This window comes from Lolium rigidum, chromosome 7 (genome assembly GCF_022539505.1).
Source record: "Lolium rigidum isolate FL_2022 chromosome 7, APGP_CSIRO_Lrig_0.1, whole genome shotgun sequence".
In the NCBI taxonomy this organism is placed as follows: domain Eukaryota; kingdom Viridiplantae; phylum Streptophyta; class Magnoliopsida; order Poales; family Poaceae; genus Lolium; species Lolium rigidum.
Window position 1 is genome coordinate 239,440,265 of NC_061514.1, and position 5,537 is coordinate 239,445,801.

General features: G+C 52.4%; 17 non-coding genes across 17 annotated transcripts; all 17 read left to right on the forward strand.

The window, feature by feature from the left end:
• Window positions 1-65: 65 nt before the first annotated feature.
• LOC124679622 lies at window positions 66-184 on the forward strand. The gene has a single exon (XR_006995093.1). It is a non-coding gene; the product is annotated as a 5S ribosomal RNA (ribosomal RNA).
• A 178-nt stretch (window positions 185-362) lies between these two features.
• LOC124679995 lies at window positions 363-481 on the forward strand. Its single transcript, XR_006995402.1, has one exon. It is a non-coding gene; the product is annotated as a 5S ribosomal RNA (ribosomal RNA).
• A 188-nt stretch (window positions 482-669) lies between these two features.
• On the forward strand, window positions 670-788 carry LOC124679590. Its single transcript, XR_006995063.1, has one exon. It is a non-coding gene; the product is annotated as a 5S ribosomal RNA (ribosomal RNA).
• A 187-nt stretch (window positions 789-975) lies between these two features.
• LOC124679558 lies at window positions 976-1,094 on the forward strand. The gene has a single exon (XR_006995033.1). It is a non-coding gene; the product is annotated as a 5S ribosomal RNA (ribosomal RNA).
• A 188-nt stretch (window positions 1,095-1,282) lies between these two features.
• On the forward strand, window positions 1,283-1,402 carry LOC124679689. Its single transcript, XR_006995157.1, has one exon. It is a non-coding gene; the product is annotated as a 5S ribosomal RNA (ribosomal RNA).
• Window positions 1,403-1,580: 178 nt separating this feature from the next.
• Window positions 1,581-1,699, forward strand: LOC124679704. The gene has a single exon (XR_006995170.1). It is a non-coding gene; the product is annotated as a 5S ribosomal RNA (ribosomal RNA).
• A 188-nt stretch (window positions 1,700-1,887) lies between these two features.
• On the forward strand, window positions 1,888-2,006 carry LOC124679613. Its single transcript, XR_006995085.1, has one exon. It is a non-coding gene; the product is annotated as a 5S ribosomal RNA (ribosomal RNA).
• Window positions 2,007-2,193: 187 nt separating this feature from the next.
• On the forward strand, window positions 2,194-2,312 carry LOC124679559. Its single transcript, XR_006995034.1, has one exon. It is a non-coding gene; the product is annotated as a 5S ribosomal RNA (ribosomal RNA).
• A 187-nt stretch (window positions 2,313-2,499) lies between these two features.
• On the forward strand, window positions 2,500-2,618 carry LOC124679715. Its single transcript, XR_006995180.1, has one exon. It is a non-coding gene; the product is annotated as a 5S ribosomal RNA (ribosomal RNA).
• Window positions 2,619-2,796: 178 nt separating this feature from the next.
• On the forward strand, window positions 2,797-2,915 carry LOC124679863. The gene has a single exon (XR_006995289.1). It is a non-coding gene; the product is annotated as a 5S ribosomal RNA (ribosomal RNA).
• Window positions 2,916-3,103: 188 nt separating this feature from the next.
• LOC124679671 lies at window positions 3,104-3,223 on the forward strand. Its single transcript, XR_006995140.1, has one exon. It is a non-coding gene; the product is annotated as a 5S ribosomal RNA (ribosomal RNA).
• A 188-nt stretch (window positions 3,224-3,411) lies between these two features.
• Window positions 3,412-3,529, forward strand: LOC124679680. Its single transcript, XR_006995148.1, has one exon. It is a non-coding gene; the product is annotated as a 5S ribosomal RNA (ribosomal RNA).
• A 188-nt stretch (window positions 3,530-3,717) lies between these two features.
• Window positions 3,718-3,836, forward strand: LOC124679776. The gene has a single exon (XR_006995235.1). It is a non-coding gene; the product is annotated as a 5S ribosomal RNA (ribosomal RNA).
• Window positions 3,837-4,018: 182 nt separating this feature from the next.
• LOC124679639 lies at window positions 4,019-4,138 on the forward strand. Its single transcript, XR_006995110.1, has one exon. It is a non-coding gene; the product is annotated as a 5S ribosomal RNA (ribosomal RNA).
• A 188-nt stretch (window positions 4,139-4,326) lies between these two features.
• On the forward strand, window positions 4,327-4,445 carry LOC124679557. Its single transcript, XR_006995032.1, has one exon. It is a non-coding gene; the product is annotated as a 5S ribosomal RNA (ribosomal RNA).
• A 188-nt stretch (window positions 4,446-4,633) lies between these two features.
• Window positions 4,634-4,753, forward strand: LOC124679640. Its single transcript, XR_006995111.1, has one exon. It is a non-coding gene; the product is annotated as a 5S ribosomal RNA (ribosomal RNA).
• A 188-nt stretch (window positions 4,754-4,941) lies between these two features.
• LOC124679648 lies at window positions 4,942-5,060 on the forward strand. The gene has a single exon (XR_006995118.1). It is a non-coding gene; the product is annotated as a 5S ribosomal RNA (ribosomal RNA).
• Window positions 5,061-5,537: the final 477 nt, after the last annotated feature.

Sequence of the window (5,537 nt, forward strand, 5' to 3'; positions counted from 1 at the left end):
TACAAAATAGGGGAGAGAAGGAGCGGGAGGGGCAAGCATAAGGGAAAATGAGTGAAGAACATGTCGGATGCGATCATACCAGCACTAAAGCACCGGATCCCATCAGAACTCCGAAGTTAAGCGTGCTTGGGCGAGAGTAGTACTAGGATGGGTGACCTCCTGGGAAGTCCTCGTGTTGCATCCCTCCTTTTTGCGTCACGCGACAACATTCATGGTGAAGTTAGGGCGATATTTTTTTGCGGGCACTCGTGCTCGGCTATAGGTGATGGGAAACGGCGGTGGGGATGGGAAAGCGGGATGTGCATGGTACAAAATAGGGGAGAGAAGGAGCGGGAGGGGCAAGCATAAGGGAAGAACATGTCGGATGCGATCATACCAGCACTAAAGCACCGGATCCCATCGGAACTCCGAAGTTAAGCGTGCTTGGGCGAGAGTAGTACTAGGATGGGTGACCTCCTGGGAAGTCCTCGTGTTGCATCCCTCCTTTTTGCGTCACGCGGCAACATTCATGGTGAAGTTAGGGCGATATTTTTTTGCGGGCACTCGTGCTCGGCTATAGGTGATGGGAAACGGCGGTGGGGATGGGAAAGCGGGATGTGCATGGTACAAAATAGGGGAGAGAAGGAGCGGGAGGGGCAAGCATAAGGGAAAATGAGTGAAGAACATGTCGGATGCGATCATACCAACACTAAAGCACCGGATCCCATCAGAACTCCGAAGTTAAGCGTGCTTGGGCGAGAGTAGTACTAGGATGGGTGACCTCCTGGGAAGTCCTCGTGTTGCATCCCTCCTTTTGCGTCACGCGGCAACATTCATGGTGAAGTTAGGGCGATATTTTTTTGCGGGCACTCGTGCTCGGCTATAGGTGATGGGAAACGGCGGTGGGGATGGGAAAGCGGGATGTGCATGGTACAAAATAGGGGAGAGACGGAGCGGGAGGGGCAAGCATAAGGTAAAATGAGTGAAGAACATGTCGGATGCGATCATACCAGCACTAAAGCACCGGATCCCATCAGAACTCCAAAGTTAAGCGTGCTTGGGCGAGAGTAGTACTAGGATGGGTGACCTCCTGGGAAGTCCTCGTGTTGCATCCCTCCTTTTTGCGTCACGCGGCAACATTCATGGTGAAGTTAGGGCGATATTTTTTTGCGGGCACTCGTGCTCGGCTATAGGTGATGGGAAACGGCGGTGGGGATGGGAAAGCGGGATGTGCATGGTACAAAATAGGGGAGAGAAGGAGCGGGAGGGGCAAGCATAAGGGAAAATGAGTGAAGAACATGTCGGATGCGATCATACCAAGCACTAAAGCACCGGATCCCATCAGAACTCCGAAGTTAAGCGTGCTTGGGCGAGAGTACTACTAGGATGGGTGACCTCCTGGGAAGTCCTCGTGTTGCATCCCTCCTTTTTGCGTCACGCGACAACATTCATGGTGAAGTTAGGGCGATATTTTTTTGCGGGCACTCGTGCTCGGCTATAGGTGATGGGAAACGGCGGTGGGGATGGGAAAGCGGGATGTGCATGGTACAAAATAGGGGAGAGAAGGAGCGGGAGGGGCAAGCATAAGGGAAGAACATGTCGGATGCGATCATACCAAGCACTAAAGCACCGGATCCCATCGAACTCCGAAGTTAAGCGTGCTTGGGCGAGAGTAGTACTAGGATGGGTGACCTCCTGGGAAGTCCTCGTGTTGCATCCCTCCTTTTTGCGTCACGCGGCAACATTCATGGTGAAGTTAGGGCGATATTTTTTTGCGGGCACTCGTGCTCGGCTATAGGTGATGGGAAACGGCGGTGGGGATGGGAAAGCGGGATGTGCATGGTACAAAATAGGGGAGAGAAGGAGCGGGAGGGGCAAGCATAAGGGAAAATGAGTGAAGAACATGTCGGATGCGATCATACCAACACTAAAGCACCGGATCCCATCAGAACTCCGAAGTTAAGCGTGCTTGGGCGAGAGTAGTACTAGGATGGGTGACCTCCCGGGAAGTCCTCGTGTTGCATCCCTCCTTTTGCGTCACGCGGCAACATTCATGGTGAAGTTAGGGCGATATTTTTTTGCGGGCACTCGTGCTCGGCTATAGGTGATGGGAAACGGCGGTGGGGATGGGAAAGCGGGATGTGCATGGTACAAAATAGGGGAGAGAAGGAGCGGGAGGGGCAAGCATAAGGGAAAATGAGTGAAGAACATGTCGGATGCGATCATACCAGCACTAAAGCACCGGATCCCATCAGAACTCCAAAGTTAAGCGTGCTTGGGCGAGAGTAGTACTAGGATGGGTGACCTCCTGGGAAGTCCTCGTGTTGCATCCCTCCTTTTGCGTCACGCGGCAACATTCATGGTGAAGTTAGGGCGATATTTTTTTGCGGGCACTCGTGCTCGGCTATAGGTGATGGGAAACGGCGGTGGGGATGGGAAAGCGGGATGTGCATGGTACAAAATAGGGGAGAGAAGGAGCGGGAGGGGCAAGCATAAGGGAAAATGAGTGAAGAACATGTCGGATACGATCATACCAGCACTAAAGCACCGGATCCCATCATAACTCCGAAGTTAAGCGTGCTTGGGCGAGAGTAGTACTAGGATGGGTGACCTCCTGGGAAGTCCTCGTGTTGCATCCCTCCTTTTTGCGTCACGCGGCAACATTCATGGTGAAGTTAGGGCGATATTTTTTTGCGGGCACTCGTGCTCGGCTATAGGTGATGGGAAACGGCGGTGGGGATGGGAAAGCGGGATGTGCATGGTACAAAATAGGGGAGAGAAGGAGCGGGAGGGGCAAGCATAAGGGAAGAACATGTCGGATGCGATCATACCAGCACTAAAGCACCGGATCCCATCAGAACTCCGAAGTTAAGCGTGCTTGGGCGAGAGTAGTACTAGGATGGGTGACCTCCCGGGAAGTCCTCGTGTTGCATCCCTCCTTTTTGCGTCACGCGGCAACATTCATGGTGAAGTTAGGGCGATATTTTTTTGCGGGCACTCGTGCTCGGCTATAGGTGATGGGAAACGGCGGTGGGGATGGGAAAGCGGGATGTGCATGGTACAAAATAGGGGAGAGAAGGAGCGGGAGGGGCAAGCATAAGGGAAAATGAGTGAAGAACATGTCGGATGCGATCATACCAAGCACTAAAGCACCGGATCCCATCGGAACTCCGAAGTTAAGCGTGCTTGGGCGAGAGTAGTACTAGGATGGGTGACCTCCCGGGAAGTCCTCGTGTTGCATCCCTCCTTTTTGCGTCACGCGGCAACATTCATGGTGAAGTTAGGGCGATATTTTTTTGCGGGCACTCGTGCTCGGCTATAGGTGATCGGAAACGGCGGTGGGGATGGGAAAGCGGGATGTGCATGGTACAAAATAGGGGAGAGAAGGAGCGGGAGGGGCAAGCATAAGGGAAAATGAGTGAAGAACATGTCGGATGCGATCATACCAGCACTAAAGCACCGGATCCCATCGGAACTCCGAAGTTAAGCGTGCTTGGGCGAGAGTAGTACTAGGATGGGTGACCTCCGGGAAGTCCTCGTGTTGCATCCCTCCTTTTTGCGTCACGCGGCAACATTCATGGTGAAGTTAGGGCGATATTTTTTTGCGGGCACTCGTGCTCGGCTATAGGTGATGGGAAACGGCGGTGGGGATGGGAAAGCGGGATGTGCATGGTACAAAATAGGGGAGAGAAGGAGCGGGAGGGGCAAGCATAAGGGAAAATGAGTGAAGAACATGTCGGATGCGATCATACCAAGCACTAAAGCACCGGATCCCATCGTAACTCCGAGTTAAGCGTGCTTGGGCGAGAGTAGTACTAGGATGGGTGACCTCCTGGGAAGTCCTCGTGTTGCATCCCTCCTTTTTGCGTCACGCGGCAACATTCATGGTGAAGTTAGGGCGATATTTTTTTGCGGGCACTCGTGCTCGGCTATAGGTGATGGGAAACGGCGGTGGGGATGGGAAAGCGGGATGTGCATGGTACAAAATAGGGGAGAGAAGGAGCGGGAGGGGCAAGCATAAGGGAAGGAAGAACATGTCGGATGCGATCATACCAAGCACTAAAGCACCGGATCCCATCGGAACTCCGAAGTTAAGCGTGCTTGGGCGAGAGTAGTACTAGGATGGGTGACCTCCTGGGAAGTCCTCGTGTTGCATCCCTCCTTTTTGCGTCACGCGGCAACATTCATGGTGAAGTTAGGGCGATATTTTTTTGCGGGCACTCGTGCTCGGCTATAGGTGATGGGAAACGGCGGTGGGGATGGGAAAGCGGGATGTGCATGGTACAAAATAGGGGAGAGAAGGAGCGGGAGGGGCAAGCATAAGGGAAAATGAGTGAAGAACATGTCGGATGCGATCATACCAGCACTAAAGCACCGGATCCCATCAGAACTCCGAAGTTAAGCGTGCTTGGGCGAGAGTAGTACTAGGATGGGTGACCTCCTTGGAAGTCCTCGTGTTGCATCCCTCCTTTTTGCGTCACGCGGCAACATTCATGGTGAAGTTAGGGCGATATTTTTTTGCGGGCACTCGTGCTCGGCTATAGGTGATGGGAAACGGCGGTGGGGATGGGAAAGCGGGATGTGCATGGTACAAAATAGGGGAGAGAAGGAGCGGGAGGGGCAAGCATAAGGGAAAATGAGTGAAGAACATGTCGGATGCGATCATACCAAGCACTAAAGCACCGGATCCCATCGGAACTCCGAAGTTAAGCGTGCTTGGGCGAGAGTAGTACTAGGATGGGTGACCTCCTGGGAAGTCCTCGTGTTGCATCCCTCCTTTTTGCGTCACGCGGCAACATTCATGGTGAAGTTAGGGCGATATTTTTTTGCGGGCACTCGTGCTCGGCTATAGGTGATGGGAAACGGCGGTGGGGATGGGAAAGCGGGATGTGCATGGTACAAAATAGGGGAGAGAAGGAGCGGGAGGGGCAAGCATAAGGGAAAATGAGTGAAGAACATGTCGGATGCGATCATACCAACACTAAAGCACCGGATCCCATCAGAACTCCGAAGTTAAGCGTGCTTGGGCGAGAGTAGTACTAGGATGGGTGACCTCCTAGGAAGTCCTCGTGTTGCATCCCTCCTTTTTGCGTCACGCGGCAACATTCATGGTGAAGTTAGGGCGATATTTTTTTGCGGCACTCGTGCTCGACTATAGGTGATGGGAAACGGCGGTGGGGATGGGAAAGCGGGATGTGCATGGTACAAAATAGGGGAGAGAAGGAGCGGGAGGGGCAAGCATAAGGGAAAATGAGTGAAGAACATGTCGGATGCGATCATACCAGCACTAAAGCACCGGATCCCATCAGAACTCCGAAGTTAAGTGAGTAGTAAACAGACTAAGGGATTCAAATATGAGATTTAAAAAATGGAAAATGCGTGTTTTGTACAATGAAACCCATCTTGGCCTACCTCAAACTATTTGCAATACAAATCTACATGAGTGTGAAAATTATGGCCTCATTCAGACAAAGTATGTTTTGGGGAAAGCTGTTTTGGGTAGGGCTTATTATGGAAAACCATGCACCTTCATAGCTACTAGGTGATTTGAGAAGTGG